Below are 19,007 nucleotides of genomic sequence, written 5' to 3' on the forward strand. Positions count from 1 at the left end.
AACATAGGAGCTCCTCAATACCTAAGGCAAATGCTAACAGCTAGAAAATGGGAAATCAACAGTAATGCAATACTAGTAGGGGACTTTAACACCCCATTTTCACCAATGGCCAGTTCATCCAAAATGAAAATAAATAAGGAAACACAAGCTTTAAATGATATATTTAACAAGATGGACTTAATAGATATTTATAGGACATTCCATCCAAAAACAACAGAATACACTTCCTTCTCAAGTGCTAATGGAACATTCTCCAGGATAGACCATATCTTGGGTCACAAATCAAGCCTTAGTAAATTTAAGGAATTTGAAATTGTATCCAGTATCTTTACTGAACACAGCACTATGAGACTAGATATCAATTACAGGAAAAAGCTGGTAAAAAATACAAACACATGGAGGCCTAACAATACACTACTAAATAACCAAGACATCACTGAAGGAAGCAGAGGAAATCAAAAAATACCTGGAAACAAATGACAATGAAAATACGATGACCGAAAACCTATGGGATGCAGCAAAAGCAGATTTAAGAGGGAAGCTGATAGCAATACATTCCTACCTCAAGAAACATGAAACATCTCAAATAAACAACCTAATCTTACACCAAAAGCAATTAGACAAAGAAGAACAAGAAAAACCCAAAGTTAGCAGAAGGAAAGAAATCATAAAGATCAGATCAGAAATAAATGAAAAAGAAATGAAGGAAATGATAGCAAAGATCAATAAAACTAAAAGCTGGTTCCTTGAGAAGATAAACTAAATTGATAAACCATGAGCCAGACTCATCAAGAAAAAAAGGGAGAAGACTCAAATCAAAAGAATTAGAAATCAAAAAGGAGAAGTAACAACTGACACTGCAGAAATATAAAGGATCATGAGAGATTACTACAAGCAACTCTATGCCAATGAAATGGACAACCTGGAAGAAATGGACAAATTCTTAGAAAAGCAGAGTTTTCAAAGACTGAATCAGGAAGAAACAGAAAATATGAACAAACCAATCACAAGCACTGAAATTGAAACTGTGATTAAAAATCTTCCAACAAACAAAAGCCCAGGACCAGATGGCTTCACAGGCAAATTCTATCAAACTTTTAGAGAAGAGCTAACAGCTATCCTTCTCAAACTCTTCCAAAATATAGCAGAGGGAGGAACACTTTCAAACTCATTCTACAAGGTCACTATCACCCTCACACCAAAACCATGCAAAGATGTCACAAAAAAAGAAAACTACAGGCCAATATCACTGATGAATATAGATGCAAAAATCCTCAACAAAATACTACCAAACAGAATCTAACAGCACATTGAAAGGATCATACACTATGATCAAGTGGGCTTTATCCCTGGAATGCAAGGATTCTTCAATATACACAATTCAATCAATTTGATACACCACATTAACAAATTGAAGGAGAAAAACCATATGATCATCTCAATAAATTCAGAAAAAGCTTTTGACAAAATTCAATACCATTTATGATAAAAAATCCTCCAGAAAGTGGACATAGAGGGAACTTACCTCAACATAATAAAAGTCATATATGACAAACCCACAGCAAACATAGTTCTCAGTGGTGATAACCTGAAACCATTTCTACTAGGATCAGGAACAACACAAGATTGCCCACTCTCACCACTATTATTCAACATAGTTTTGGAAATTCTAGCCACAGCAATTAGAGAAGAAAAAGAAATAAAAGAAATCTAAATCAGAAAAGAAGAAGTAAAACTGACACTGTTTACAGATAACATGATAGTATACATAGAGAATCCTAAAGATGCTACCAGAAAACTACTAGAGCTAATCACTGAATTTGGTAAAGTAGCAGGATACAAAATTAATGCACAGAAATCTCTTGTATTCTTACACACTAATGATGAAAAATCTGAAAGAGAAATTAAGGAAACACTCCCATTTACCATTGCAACATAAAGAATAAAATACCTAGGAACAAACCTACCTAAGGAGACAAAAGACCAATAGGCAGAAAACTATAAGACAATGATGAAGAAATTAAAGATGATACAAACAGGTGGAGAGATATACCCTGTTCTTGGATTGGAAGAATCAACATTGTGAAAATGACTATACTACCCAAAGCAATCTACAGATTGAATGCAATCCCTATCAAACTAACACTTGCATTTTTCACAGAACTAGAACAAAAAATTTCACAATTTGTATGGAAACACAAAAGACCCCTAATAGCCAAAGCAATTTTTTTTTTTTAGAGTGTTGCTCATTTTGACAGGGACTTCAGATTTATTTTTTTTATATGTTGGGGGTAGGAGTTTATTAATTAATTAATTTATTTTTGCTGTGTTGCATTTTGGTTTCTGTACAAGGGCTTTCTCTAGTTGTGGCAAGTGGGGGCCACTCTTCATCGCGTCGCGTGGGCCTCTCACTATCGTGGCCTCTCTTGTTGCGGAGCACAGGCTCCAGACGCACAGGCTCAGTAGTTGTGGCTCATGGGCCTAGTTGCTCTGCGGCATGTGGGATCTTCCCACACCAGGGCTCGAACCCGTGTCCCCTGCATTAGCAGGCAGACTCCCAACCACTGTGCCACCAGGGAAGCCCTAAAGCAATCATGAGAAAGAAAAATGGAGCTGGAGGAATCAGGCTCCCGGACTTCAGACTATATTACAAAGCTACAGTAATCAACACAGTATGGTACTGGCACAAAAACAGAAAGATAGATCAATGGAACAGGATAGAAAGCCCAGATAAGCCCATGCACATATGGTCACCTTATCTTTGATAAAGGAGGCAAGAATATACAATGGAGAAAAGACAGGCTCTTCAATAAGTGGTGTTGGGAAAACTGGACAGGTACATGTAAAAGAATGAAATTAGAACACTCTCTAACACCATACACAAAAATAAAATCAAAATGGATTGAAGACCTAAGTGTTAGGCCAGAGACTATAAAACTTCTAGAGGAAAACATAGGCAGAACACTCTGTGACATAAATCACAGCAAGATCCTTTTTCACCCACCTCCTAGAGAAATGGAAATAAAAACAAAAATAAACAAATGGGACCTCATGAAACTTCAAAGCTTTTGCACAGCAAAGGAAAACATAAACAAGAGGAAAAGACAACCCTCAGAATGGGAGAAAATATTTGTAAATGAAGCAACTGACAAAGGATTAATCTCCAAAATTTACAAGCAGCTCATGCAGCTCAATATCAAAAAAACAAATAACCCAATCCAAAAATGGGCAGAAGACCTAAATAGACATTTCTTCAAAGAAGATATACAGATTGCCAACAGACACATGAAAGGATGCTCAACACCACTAATCATTAGAGAAATGCAAATCAAAACTACAATGAGTTATCACCTCACATCAGTCAGAATGGCCATCATCAAAAAATCTACGAACAATAAATGCTGGAGAGCGTGTGGAGAAAAGGGAACCCCCTTGCACTGTTTGTGGGAATGTAAATTGATAGAGCCACTACGGAAAACAGTATGGAGGTTCCTTAAAAAACAAAAAAGGAACTACCATACGACCCAGCAATCCCACTACTGGGCATATACCCTGAGAAAACCATAATTCAAAAACAGTCATGTACCACAATATTCACTGCAGCACTATTTACAATAGCCAGGACATGGAAGCAACCTAAGTGTCCATCAACAGATGATTGGATATGGAAGATGTGGCACATATATACAATGGAATATTACTCAGCCTTAAAAAGAAATGAAATTGAGTTTGTAGTGAGGTGGATGGAGCTAGAGTCTGTCATACAGAGTGAAGTAAGTCAGAAAGAGAAGAACAAACACCGTATGTTAAGACATATATATGGAATCCAAAAAAAAAAAATTTCTGAAGAACCTAGGGGCAGGACAGGAATAAAGACGCTGACATAGAGAATGGACATGAAGACACGGGGAGGGGGAAGGATAAGCTGTGACAAAATGAGAGAGTGGTGTGGACATATTTACACTACCAAATGTAAAATAGATAGCTAGTGGGAAGCAGCCGCATAGCACAGGGAGATCAGCTCCGTGCTTTGTGTCCACCTAGAGAGGTGGGATAGGGAGGGTGGGAGGGGGATGCAAGAGGGAGGAGATACGGGGATGTATGTGTATGTTTAGCTGATTCACTTTGGTATAAGGCAGAAACTAACACACCACTGTAAAGCATTTATACTCCAATAAAGATGTTTAAAAAAATTCAAATAGAATCTCAAGGGGCTCCAAATAGTCAAAACAGACTTGAGAAAAAATAGTAAAGTTGGATGTTTCATACTTCTTGATATCAAAACTTACTACAAAAGTACAGCAATTACAGTACTGTGGTATGGCATAAAAACCTGTCCTATAGGACAATGCACTAGAATAGAGAGCCCAGAAATAAGCCCTCTAATATATAGTTAAATGATTTTTCAACATGGATGTCAAGACCATTCACTGGGGTAATGACAGTCTTTTCAACAAATAGAGTTAGGAAAACTGAGTATCTATTAATATGTTCAAAAGAGTGAAGTTGGCCTCTTACCTTTTACCATGTACAAAAATTAACTCAAAATGGCCCAAAGAACAAAATAAGAGCTAAAACTATAAAACTCTGAAAAAGAACAGAGGAAAATCTTTGGAACATTGGATTTGACAATGATTTCTTGAATATAGTACTAAAGAATAGGAAACAAAAGAAAATATAAATTGGACTACACAAAAATTAAACTTTTGTACATCAAGACCCAATCACAGAGTAAAGAGTCAACAAAAAGAATGGGAGAAAATATTTGCAAATTATATCTCTGATAAGAAGTTAATACCAAGAATATATTTTAAAAAACTACAATTCAACAAAAAAACCCAAACGGCTTGATTAAAAAATGGCATAAGGATACGGAGAAGATGGCGGAAGAATAAGATGCTGAGATCGCCTTCCTCCCCACAGATACATCAGAAATATATCTATACGTGGAACTGCTCCTATAGAACACCCACTGAACGCCGGCAGAAGACCTCTGACAACCCCAAAGGCGAGAAACAGCCCATGTACCTGGGTAGGGCAAAAGAAAAAAGAAAAAACAGAGACAAAGAATAGGGGTGGGACCTGCACCAGTGGGAGGGAGCTGTGAAGGAGGAAAGGTTTCCACACACTACGAAGGCCCTTCGCGGGCGGAGACAGCGGGTGGTGGAGGGGCAGAGCCACGGAGGAGAGCGCAGCAACAGGGGTGCGGAAGGCAAAGTGGAGAGATTCCCACACAGAGGATCGGTGCCGACCGGCACTCACCAGTCCGAGAGGCTTGTCTGCTCACTTGCCGGGGCGGGCGGGGCTGGGAGCTGAGGCTCGGGCTTCGGTCGGAGTGCAGGGAGAGGACTGGGGTTGGCGGCTCCAACACAGCCCGCAGGGGTTAGTGCACCACGGCTAGCCGGGAGAGAGTCCGTGAAAAAGTCTGGACCTGGAGAAGAGGCAAGAGACTTTTTCTTGCCTCTTTGTTTCCTGGTGCGCGAGGAGAGAGGATTAAGAGCACTGCTTAAAGGAGCTCCAGAGACTGGCGTGAGCCGTGGCTAACAGCGCGGACTACAGAGACGGGCATGAGACGCTAAGGCTGCTGCCGTGGCCACCAAGAAGCCTGTGTGCAAGCACAGGTCACTATCCACACCCCCTTCCAGGGAGCCTGTGCAGCCCGCCACTGCCGGTCCCAGTATCCAGGGACAATTTCCGCAGGAGACCGCATGGCGCGCCTCAGGCTGGTGTAACGTCACGCCGGCCTCTGGCGCCGCAGACCCGCCCTGCCTCCATACCCCTCTCTCCCCCCGACCTGAGTGAGCCAGAGCCCCCGAAGCAGCTGCTCCTTTAACCCCGTTGTGTCTGAGCAAAGAACAGACGCCCACAGGCGACCTACATGCAGAGGTGGGGCCAAATCCAAAGCTGAAACCCGGGAGCTGTGTGAACAAAGAAGACAAAGGGAAATTTCTCCCAGCAGCCTCAGAAGCAGTGGATTAAAACTCCAGAATCAACTTGATGTACCCTGCATCTGTGGAATAACTGAATAGACAACGAATCATCCCAAATTGAGAAGGTGGACACTGGGAGCAAGATATATTAGTTTTTCCCCTTTTTCTCTTTTTGTGAGTGTGTATGTGTATGCTTCTGTGTGACATTTTGTCTGTATAGCTTTGCTTTCACCATTTGTCCTAGGGTTCTGAGCGTCTGGGTTTTTTTCCTTTTTTTTCTTTACTTAAAAAAATTATTTTTTCTTAATAATTATTTTTTATTTTAATAACTTTATTTTATTTTATCTTACTTTATTTTATTTTATCCTCTTTCTTTCCTTCTATTTTTTCTCCCCTTTATTCTGAGCCATGTGGAGGACAGGCTCTTTGTGCTCCAGCCATGCATCAGGGCTGTGTCTCTGAGGTGAGAGAGCAACTTCAGGACACTGGTCCACAAGAGACCTCCCAGCTCCACATAACCTCAAACGGAGAAATACTCCCAGAGATCTCCATCTTAACGCCAAGACCCAGCTCCACTCAATGACCAGCAATTACAGTGCTACACACCATATGCTAAACAACTAGCAAGAGAGGAACACAACCCCACCCGTTAGCAGAGAGGCTGTCTAAAATCATAATAAGTCCAGAGACACCCCTAAACAGACCACCAGACGTGGGCCTGCCCACCAGAGAGACAAGATCCAGCCTCATCCACCAGAACACAGGCACTAGTCTCCTCCACCAGGAAGCCTACACAACCCACTGAACCAACCTTAGCCACTGGGAACAGACATCAAATACAACGGGAACTACGAACCTGCTGCCTGTGAAAAGAGGACCCCAAACACAGTAAGTTAAGCAAAATGAGAAGACAGAGAAACACACACCAGATGAAGGAGCAAGATAAAAACCCACCAGACCTAACAAATGAAGAGGAAATAGGCAGTCTACCTGAAAAAGAATTCAGAATAATGATAGTAAAGATGATCCAAAATCTTGGAAATAGAATAGACAAAATGCAAGAAACATTTAACAAGGACCTAGAACCACTAAAGAGGAAACAAGCAATGATGAACAACACAATAAATGAAATTAAAAATACTCTAGAAGGGATCAATAGTAGAATAACTGAGACAAAAAAAAGGATAAGTGTCCTGGAAGATAAAATAGTGGAAATAACTACTGCAGAGCAGAATAAAGAAAAAGGAATGAAAAGAACTGAGGACAGTCTCAGAGACCTCTGGGACAACATTAAACGCACCAACATTCGAATTATAGGGGTCCCAGAAGAAGAAGAGAAAAAGAAAGGGGCTGAGAAAATATTTGAAGAGATTATAGTTGAAAACTACCCTAATATGGAAAGGAAATAGTTAATCAAGTCCAGGAATCACAGACAGTCCCATACAAGATAACTCCAAGGAGAAACACGCCAAGACACATATTAATCAAACTGTCAAAAATTAAATACAAAGAAAATATATTAAAAGCAGCAAGGGAAAAACAACAAAAAACACATAAAGGAAACCCCATAAGGTTAACAGCTGATCTTTCAGGAGAAACTCTTCAAGCCAGAAGGGAGTGGCAGAACATATCTAAAGTGATGAAGGAGAAAAACCTACAAGCAAGATTACTCTACCCAGCAAGGATCTCATTCAGATTTGATGGAGAAATTAAAACCTTCAGAGACAAGCAAAAGCTGAGAGAGTTCAGCACCACCAAACCAGCTTTACAACAAATGCTAAAGGAACTTCTCTAGGCAGGAAACACAAGAGGAGGAAAAGACCTACAATAACAATCCCAAAACAATTAAGAAAATGGGTGAAAGAACATACATATCGATAATTACCTTAAAAGTGAATGGTCTAAATACTCCCACCAAAAGACAAACACTGGCTGAATGGATACAAGAGCAAGACCCATATATATGCTGTCTACAAGAGACCCACTTCAGACCTAGGGACACATACAGACTGAAAGTGAGGAGATAGAAAAAGATATTCCATGCAAATGGAAATCAAAAGAAAGCTGGAGTAGCAATTCTCATATCAGACAAAATAGACTTTAAAATAAAGACTATTACAAGAGACAAAGAAGGACACTACATAATGATCAAGGGATCGATCCAAGAAGAAGATATAACAATTTTAAATATTTATGCATCCAACGTAGGAGCACCTCAATACATAAGGCAAATACTAACAGCCATAAAAGGGGAAATTGAAAGTAACACAATCATAGTAGGGGACTTTAACTCCCCACTTTCACCAATGGACAGATCATCCAAAATGAAAATAAATAAGGAAACACAAGCTTTAAATGATACATTAAACAAGATGGACTTAATTGATATTTAATAGGACATTCCATCCAAAAACAACAGAATACACATTTTTCTCAAGTGCTCATGGAACATTCTCCAGGATAGACCATATCTTGGGTCACAAATCAAGCCTTAGTAAATTTAAGGAATTTGAAATTGTATCAAGTATCTTTACTGACCACAATGCTATGAGACTAGATATCAATTACAGGAAAAGATCTGTAAAAAATACAAACACATGGAGGCTAAACAATACACTACTTAATAACGAAGTGATCACTGAAGGAATCAAAGAGCAAATCAAAAAATACCTAGAAACAAATGACAGTCGAGACACAATGACCCAAAACCTATGGGATGCAGCAAAAGCAGTTCTAAGAGGGTAGTTTATAGCAATACAATCCGACCTTAAGAAACAGGAAACATCTCAAATAAACAACCTAACTATATACCTAAAGCAATTAGAGAAAGAAGAACAAAAAAAAAAACCCCAAAGTTAGCAGAAGGAAAGAAATCATAAAGATCAGATCAGAAATACATTAAAAAGAAATGAAGGAAACAATAGCAAAGATCAATAAAACTAAAAGCTGGTTCTTTGAGAAGATAAACAAAATTGTTAAGCCATTAACCAGACTCATCAAGAAAAAAAGGGAGAAGACTCAAATCAATAGAATTAGAAATGAAAAAGGAGAAGTAACAACTGACACTGCAGAAATACAAAAGATCATGAGAGAATACTACAAGCAACTCTATGCCAATAAAATTGACAACCTGCAAGAAATGGAGAAATTGTTAGAAATGCACAACCTGCCAATACTGAATCAGGAAGAAATAGAAAATATGAACAGACCAATCACAAGCACTGAAATTGAAATTGTGATTAAAAATCTTCCAACAAACAAAAGCCCAGGACCAAATGGCTTCACAGACGAATTCTATCAAACATTTAGAGAAGAGATAACTAACACCTATCCTTCTCAAACTCTTCCAAAATATAGCAGAGGGAGGAACACTCCCAAACTCATTCTACGAGGCCACCATCACTCTGATACCAAAACCAGACAAAGATGTCACAAAGAAAGAAAACTACAGGCCAATATCACTGATCAACATAGATGCAAAAATCCTCAACAAAATACTAGCAAACAGAATCCAAAATCACATTAAAAGGATCATACACCATGATCAAGTGGGGTTTATTCCAGGAATGCAAGGATTCTTCAATATAAGCAAATCAATCAATGTGATACACCATATTAACAGATTGAAGGAGAAAAACCATATTATTATCTCAATAGATGCAGAGAAAGCTTTCGACAAAATTCAATACCCATTTACGATAAAAACCCCACAGAAAGTAGGCATAGATGGAACTTTCCTCAACATCATAAAGACCATATATGACAAACCCACAGCCAACATCGTCCTCAATGGTGCAAAACTGAAACCATTTCCACTAAGATCAGGAACAAGACAAGGTTGCCCACCCTCACCACACTTATTCAATATAGTTTTGGAAGTTCTAGCCGCAGCAATCAGAGAAGAAAAGGAAATAAAAGGAATCCAAATCAGAAAAGAAGAAATAAAGCTGTCAGTGTTTGCAGATGACATGATACTATACATAGAGAATCGTAAAGATGCTACCAGAAAACTACTAGCGCTAATCAATGAATTTGGTAAAGTAGCAGGATACAAAATTAATGCACAGAAATCTCTTGCATTCTTATACACTAATGATGAAAAATCTGCAAGTGAAATTAAGAAAACACTCCCATTTACCATTGCAACAAAAAGAATAAAATATTTAGGAATAAACCTATCTAAGGAGGAAAAAGACCTGTATGCAGAAAATTATAAGACACTGATGAAAGAAATTAAAGATGATACAAATAGATGGAGAGATATACCATGTTCTTGGATTGGAAGAATCAACATTGTGAAAATGACTCTACTGCCCAAAGCAATCTACAGATTCAATGCAATCCCTATTACCCTACCACTGGCATTTTTCACAGAACTAGAACAAAAGATTTCACAATTTGTATGGAAACATAATAGACCCCGAATAGCCAAAGCAATCTTGAGAGCGAAAAATGGAGCTGGACGAATCAGGTTCCCTGATTTCAGACTATACTACAAAGCTACAGTAATCAAGACAGTATGGTACTGGCACAAAAACAGAAATATAGATCAATGGAACAGGATAGAAAGCCCAGAGATAAACCCATGCACATATGGTCACCTTATCTTTGATAAAGTAGGCAAGAATATACCGTGGAGAAAAGACAGGCTCTTCAATAAGTGGTGCTGGGAAAACTGGACAGGTACATGTAAAAGTATGAGATTAGATCACTCCCTAACACCATACACAAAAATAAGCTCAAAATGGATTAAAGACCTAAATGTAAGGCCAGAGACTATCAAACTCTTATAGGAAAACATAGGCAGAACACTCTATGACATAAATCACAGCAAGATCCTTTTTGACCCACCTCCTAGAGAAATGGAAATAAAAACAAAAATAAACAAATGAGACCTAATGAAACTGCTTTTGCACAGCGAAGGAAACCATAAACAAGACCAAAAGACAACCCTCAGAATGGAAGAAAATATTTTCAAATGAAGCAACTGACAAAGGATTAATCTCCAAAATTTATAAGCAGCTTATGCAGCTCAATAACAAAAAAAACAACCCTATCCAAAAATGGGCAGAAGACCTACATAGACATTTCTCCAAAGAAGATATACAGATTGCCAACAAACACATGAAGGAATGCTCAACATCATTAATCATCAGAGAAATGCAAATCCAAACTACAATGAGATATCATCTCACACCGGTCAGAATGGCAATCATCAAAAAATCTAAGAACAATTCTGGTGAGGGTGTGGAGAAAAGGGAACACTCTTGCACTGTTGGTGGGAATGTAAATTGATACAGCTACTATGGAGAACAGTATGGAGGTTTCTTAAAAAACCTCAAATAGAACTACCATACGACCCAGCAATCCCACTATTGGGCATATACCCTGAGAAAACCATAATTCAAAAAGAGTCATGCACCAAAATGTTCATTGCAGCTCTATTTACAATAGCCATGACATGGAAGGAACCTAAATGTCCATCAACAGATGAATGGATAAAGAAGATGTGGCAAATATATACAATGGAATATTACTCAGCCATGAAAAGAAACGAAATTGAGTTATTTGTGGTGAGGTGGATGGAACCAGAGTCTGTCATACAGAGCGAAGTAAGTCAGAAAGAGAAAAACAAATACCGTATGCTAACACATATATATGGAATTTAAGAAAAAAAAAAGTCATGAAGAACCTAGGGGTAAGACAGAAATAAAGACACAGACCTCCTAGAGCATGGACTTGAGTGTATCGGGAGAGAAAGGGGTAGGTTGTGACGAGGTGAGAGAGTGGCATGGACATATATACACTACCAATCATAAAGTGGATAGCTTGTGGGAAGCAGCCGCGTAGCACAGGGAGATCAGCTAGGTGGTTTTTGACCGCTTGGAGGGCTGGGATAGGGAGGGTGGGAGGAAGGGAGACGCAGTCGAGAAGAGATATGGGAACATGTGTATATGTATAACTGATTCACTTTGTTATAAAGCAGAAACTAACACACACATTGTAAAGCAATTATACTCCAATAAAGATGTTAAAAATAAAAGAATGGCACAAGATTCAATTTAACATTTCTCCAAGGAAGACATATAAATGGCCAAGAAGAACCTGAAAACGTGTTCAACATCCCTAATTGTTAGAAATATAACTCAAAACCACAAAGAGATACAATTTCATAACCAATTGGATGGTTACTAGCAAAGAAACATAAAATTTTGGTGAGGATGTGGTGAATTTGAAACTGTTGTACACTGTTGGTAGGAATCTAAAATGGCTTAGCACTATGGGAAACAGTATAAGAGTTCCTCAAAAATTTTAAACAGAATTTCCATATGATCCAGCCATCCAAATTCTGGGTGTATACCCCAAAGAACTGAAAGCAAGGTCTTGGAGAGAGAGAGTTGTATAGTCAGGTTCATAGCAGAATTATTCACAGTAGCCAAAATGCTGGAGCAATGAAAGTTTTTGAGAGATGAATGGTTAAACAAAATGTGGTATATGCATATAATAGAATATTATTCAACCTTAAAAAGCAAGGAAATTCTGACACAGTAAAATATGCATGAACCTTGAAGACATTATGATAAGCAAAATAAGTCAGTCATGGAAAGTACAAATACTGTGTGAATTTATGTATGTCAGGTACCTAGAGTAGTCAAAATCATAGGGACAGAAAGTAGAACAGTGGTTACTAGAGACTGAGGGGAGAAGGAATGGAGGGAGTTCGTTTTTTATGGGTACACAGTTTCAGTTTTTTAAGATGAAATGAATTCTTTAGATTGGTTGCACAACAATGTGAATGTACTTAACACAACTGAACTGTACACTTAAATTGCTAAGATGGTAAATTTTATGTATTTCACAATTAGAAACAATTTTAAGACATAAAAAAAGCTTAGTAAAATAGACAAAGTAATTGACAACCAGAAACAAATAAAAGAGAAAGTTAAGATATTCTAGCATATTAGGGCAACATGGCTCCAGTGCGTAATCATTACAGTTTTCTGTCATCCAGGGCAAAAAGGCAAATAATATGATAGATTTCATAACTCTTTTACTGAAGGGGAAAAAAAATAGTTCTCTGGAAGAGGTATAGTTTTCTTTGGCATAACATCCTGATTCTCATTCCTTTATAGATAACCCGATATTTTGTTCATTTGGTTTTGTTTTCACTATTCATTGAAAACTTTTACGATTTTCTCTTTATCTTTGATATGTAAAATTTTACTATGATATGTCATTTGCCCAGCCTCTGGTGAACACTATCAATCTGAAGATTTCTGTCTTGGTGGAGAATTTTCTGCTATAATTCTTTTGATTAGTTCCTCCCCTTGATTCTTTGTGTTCTCCTCTTCTGTAACACCTGCTATTCTGCAACATGTACCATGTTGATATTGGAGTTTCTGGAGCTATTTTCCATGTCTCTATTTTTCTCTCATGTTTTATCTTTACTCTTTTGTTTTATAATCTGGGAGAATCCCTTAATAATTTTCAATAGTCTCACTTTCTAATTGGTTCTTTCGTCATCTCAATCTTCTACTGACAATTTATATATTATTTACTTATTTATCTTGGTGACTTAATTTTTGTATTTTTATTTATAGAATCCCCAATTGGTTCTTTTTAATAGTAGGGCCTTCTCATTTTGTGGATATAATATCTTCTCTTACCCCTCTGAAGATATTAATCATGATCATGACATTTTAAAATGTATTTATGTATCCTATTAAGTCTGTTTGCTCAGGTATTGACTTTTAAGTTTATTTGCTGTATATCTTTCATGGTGCTGCTTTCCTTACATGGTTAATGATTCTTAGTTGAGTGTTCATCTTTGTGGTTGAGACTCCCTTCTCTATTCTCTGTGGCTACTACTTCTATTTACTGCATCTTGGTAATGGCAAACATGGGCAAAGCTCTCAAACTCCATGTCCTCATGTCTTAAGTAGTTTGGGCATTAATTTTCCTAGTGAAATGACACTGCAATAGCTTAAATAAGTAAAGTTCTGCAGACAGACCTCAAGGTACAGTACCTAATACAGGACAACTTTGTTGGAGAGTATTTATGTTTCTGGAATTTCTGTATTCTTATATATAACAAATACCTAAATTATATGTCTATTACCTTTGAAAAAATTCAATCTTATCTAGATTTATTTTTTAAATAAGCCTGGATTAATCCTTTAAGGAAACTCACAGGGTGGGAAATTAGGAGTGAATTCATGGAAGAGAATAACATTTTTGGTTAAATTTGGTAGTTCTGTAGCTACTCATGAAAGGTCGAGGGATGAAGGTGTTTGGGTTAGGTTTTGGTGGAGGTGGTTTTTTTCCCACATGTTACTCTGATGGTGAGGAGATCCAGAGGCAGAGTAAGACCTGCTGTTTTAAAGCTTCAAGGTATTTTTCTGTTTCCTTGCTGGCCAAGATTTGATTTAACTTTGTACTTCTTTTCTTTTGTTTGGAGAGGGGAGGGACCTTTTAATAGGACTTTTGATTATAAAAAGGTAAAGTTGATATTCCAGAGTAGAAAGGGTTTCTGATCCATATAAAAATTAAAAATTTTCTTTGTGGGTAGAGTTGATTCCCATCAGCTGCTTCCTTTAGGAAGATTGGTGCCTTCTAAATACAAATTTAGACTGTGAGCTCTGAAATTTTCTTGGGAATGTTTGTGTGTCTTGCATAAACAAAACAAGACATGAAGTCTCATCTTTACCTCTTGTTTATGAAGGAACCCTAAAGAGCGCTGGACTGCCAAAAGAGCAAGAAGTGCCAAAACTTAACTCAAGCTATTCTCTAATGTGTTTTTGAGATATATTCTGATGTTATCACGATATCCAAATCAGTCTCAGCAGGATGGACCCGCATCCAAAATTTGGTTTGAGTGTCAAGATTGATGGTGTCACATGAATACCAAGAGGGTATGAAGAGATTTATTATTACATAATGGAGGCTTTCTGAGACGAGAAGGGCAGGCCTCCCAAGCAGGCCCAAAATGGCTCAAGAGAGCAAGAAATGAGACTGGCTTTGAGTATTTACTGTGGTTAGGGGATGGAGCCGGGGGTGAGGCTTTCCCTGCACAGGCAAAGGCTTGCATGGCTTGAACCACCTACCATCCTGAAGGAGGGAGCATCTGGACTTGCTCCATCATTTTCCCAGATGTGGGACATGAGAAGAAGAGGGAAGAATGAGGCTAAAGGGGACATACAGCCAAACATTAACCAGTGGAGTCAGACTCCTTATTATACATGCTAAACTATAGTTCTTGTGGGACCTCTAGGGCCAACTCCTTTGAATAAGAAGTAAGTTCTCCTTATAAAAATAAGTTGTTTTGGACTTCCCTGGCGATGCAGTGGATAGGAATCCGCCTGCCAGTGCAGGGGACACAGGTTCAATCCCTGGTCCGGGAAGATTCCACATGCTGTGGGGCAACTAAGCCTGTGTGCCATAGCTGCTGAGCCTGCGCTCTGGATCCCATGTGCCACAACTACTGAGCCCACGTGCCTAGAGCCCGTGCTCCACAACAAGAGAAGCCACCGCAAGGAGAAGCCTGCACACCCTAATGAAGAGTAGCCCCGCTCACCACAACTAGAGAAAGCGCACACACAGCAACGAAGACCCAACGCAGCCAATAATAAATAAAATTAAATCTTAAAAAAAAAAAAAAAGGTTGTTTCAAGATGTTAACCTGGTCCAGTAAAAAGGAATTCTTGGAGGTGGGCCTTAAACTGTGCTATACAATAAAGAGTTTCTTTTCTGGAGCCTCAAGGAGTTTGGCAGCTTGAGATATAGAAGGGGAGATGCCCAAGGGCACCCCTCTTGGGGTAAGAGCAGCGAGCCTTCACAACTTCAGGGCAGGCCAGGGACTGGTGAGAGAGCGTCTGGTAGGGGACCTGTGGAGGGCCTCGAGCCTGACCCTGAAATCATTTTCATGTGTGTTTCAAATGGTCTATGCCACAATCCTCTGCATTACACTCAAGTTTTTAGTAAAATCTTGTTAAATAGGCAGCCTGGTCCCAGCTATTATGTTGGCAAATTTAGGGACTGGCCTGGACATCTGTGTCCATATCTGAAGCAAAGCAGTATAGAGAGAAATACAGCAGCAGCTGGCAGAAGACCCATCTCAAGGCAGCGAAAGGGGCCTCCAGAAAAGCTAAGCAGAGGTCAAGACCAGATGGCCAGCTAAAGTGACAGCCATCTGGGATACACTGGTGAGACATGTAGCATGAGAGAGTATTCTCAGAGACCTGAGAGAAAGAATCGAATTTCTACAGGCAAATGGAAAGGGGATTCATGTTGTTGAAAGTTGGGCATTAAAGAGAAATGAAATGTGGGCCATTTGGATTACATAAACATCAAATAAGAAATGACATGAAGATAGACTCAAAATTTTCCTGTTCTTGATAATTTAAAAAATTTTTTAATAAAGAGATTAGATGTTTTCACAAGGAAATTCACACAGTACCATTAGAACAGAATAATATTCAAGATTCTCTGTATCTTCTCCACAGACCAAAAAACTTATTCCAGAAACAAAATTAAGAGTCCCTGATTGAGAGCAGCAATGAACTGTAGTGGGCAGGTGCCTAGGGTGTATAGTAGGAAATATTTAGAAACATTACATAAAATTTATATTAATCAATTGACACATAGATCAATGGAACAAAACAGAAAAGCCAGAAGTAACCCCACACAAGAACAGCCAACTGATTTTTGACAAAGATGCAAAAAGCAATTTCTGAAAAGGTAGTCTTTTCAACCAATGGTACTGGGGCAATTGAATATGCATAGAAAAAGTGAACTTTGAGTTAAGTCTCATACCTTATGCAAAAATTAACTCAAAAAGAGTCATAGACTTTAATGCAAAACATAAAACTATAGAACTTTTAGATGATAACATAGGAGAAACCCTGGCAATCTAAGGCTTAGTGATGACTTCTTAGACTTGACACCAAAAGCATGATGCATATTAGACTTCATCAAAATGAAAAACTTTTGCTATGTGAAAGAGCCTGTTAAGAGGATAAAAAGACAAGCTAGAGGATGGGAGAAAATATTTGCAAACCATACATCTTACAAAGGACTCATATCTTAAGATATAAAGAACACTCAAAACTCCACAGTAAAACAAACAAAAAGACAATTCAATTTGAAAATGGGCAAAAGACATTGAGACATTTCACTAAGGACATATGAATGGAAAATATGCACATGAAAAGATATTACTTGTCATTTATGGAGGAAGTGAGCCTTAAGCCTGATCTCAGATAGAACTTTATAAATTAATAGAAGGGGTGTAAAACATAAGCTGAAAAGTCCCAATGGATCCCAACAACGTTCTTTCATCTATAATTTACTTTTAAAGTTTAAATTTTTTCTGCAGAAACATAGCACTATGTCTAGTAATAGTTCTGTTACATATTTATGTACATATATATAGTTATATATATTTTCAAATATTTAGGAATATTTGAACACCATTTCATATTATTTAAGAGTTATTCATTTAGAAAATTTTAAGTGTGGTAATTATTTTTAAAAGTCCTTAGTATTTACTAATAAAATATTAGGACATAGATTTGCTTACAAATAACCCAGTGAGAGATGGACGAAAGTAGGTGGGAAATGGATAAAGCAAGATTGACAGAAAATTGAAAACAGTTGAGGTTGGGTGATAGGTATATATTGGCTCATTATAATATTCTAATTTCTTCAACTTTGAAATTTTTCATAATAAAAATTAAAGACAATTAAAATGTATTTACGTATATGTTTCTATGTGAATAGAAAAACAAAATCTGAAAAGATACATGCCAAACTATTAACCATGGATATGTCTGGAGTGTAGAATTGGAGTAGAAGGAAGGGAAATTTCTATTTTTTACTTTATAAACATTGAGATTTTACAATGAACATACATATTATTTTTTAATTAGAAACAATGAAAATTTGAAATTTATAAGATTGCTTTTTATAATTAATCCTTTTAATTAGTTGATTATACATTCCAGAAAGTTTTCAAATGTATAAAACTTTAAGGAGTCTCAAATATTGCTAGAAACTTACAGAAGAAAAAGAATATAAAATGTATTGTGAAGCCAAACTTGAAGAACTTCTTGTCCACAACTTGATCCAGATATTATGGCTTTTTTAAAGCAAATAAAATGATCCAATTACACTGGCTCATCCATTAGATTTACATTTATTTCTTTAAGGCACAAGAATAGAGTTGGGTGAATTACCTATCAGAAAGATTAAACAATGGTCTGGAAGAATGAATTTACCTCGGCCTCAGTTCTTGAAGTTTGAGTCTTTGAAAATACACCTAATTCTATTCGTAACCACTAGGGCTCAGTGTCTTCTTTAAAATGTGAAATTAATGCATTTTAGAAAACAAAAAGATCACAAAACTTTTTGTAAGTTGGTGCTGAGGAGAAAAACTGTATCTGTGATAGTCTCTGGTCTTCTTTAAAACAAAAGTCCAGGGAAATTTGTGAAAGATGGGGGTGGGTCCTCACTAAGATGCTTCTTTTATTTCCCTTCCTCCTGAGATGATTGAGAAGAATGTTGTTCATGAATTAAAAAGAAAACAACATTGCCCCTAGTGATGGATTTATATTTTTAATCATTATTAGAATGTCTTCTTCTAGAGTGTTTTCCTATATTGTGGTGAGTGAACTCATTGATAAGAGCGGAGCAGAACTGAGCCCCACGCTGTATGACAGTAGGTAATGAGGCATGCAGCTTGGGGCTCTGCATTTGGATGGCTGGCACTTCTGTTTCCTTACTGTTGGGTAGCTTTTCAACACAGAACTTTCTATTTTTAGATTTCCAAGGGACTTCAAGGTAAACACAAATATTGGAGTATGCTTTGGGAGACGTTCTGACCTTTCTGTTGCCCAGTGGAAACCATTTGGTTCTCAGTGAGTCTCTTATTTTAGCAGGCTTAAAGACTGGTCGCATCCATCAGTATTACTGACAACCTGGTCTTGTAAATACCTTCTTCCCTTGAGGCAGCATTTTAGGGAGAAAATTTATGTTCCTCTTTTCATATGCCTGCCTTGACCCAAAGGGAAGGGAGTGTCC

This window comes from Monodon monoceros, unplaced genomic scaffold, assembly GCF_005190385.1.
Source record: "Monodon monoceros isolate NGI ecotype Baffin Bay Population unplaced genomic scaffold, NGI_Narwhal_1 Super_Scaffold_6, whole genome shotgun sequence".
In the NCBI taxonomy this organism is placed as follows: domain Eukaryota; kingdom Metazoa; phylum Chordata; class Mammalia; order Artiodactyla; family Monodontidae; genus Monodon; species Monodon monoceros.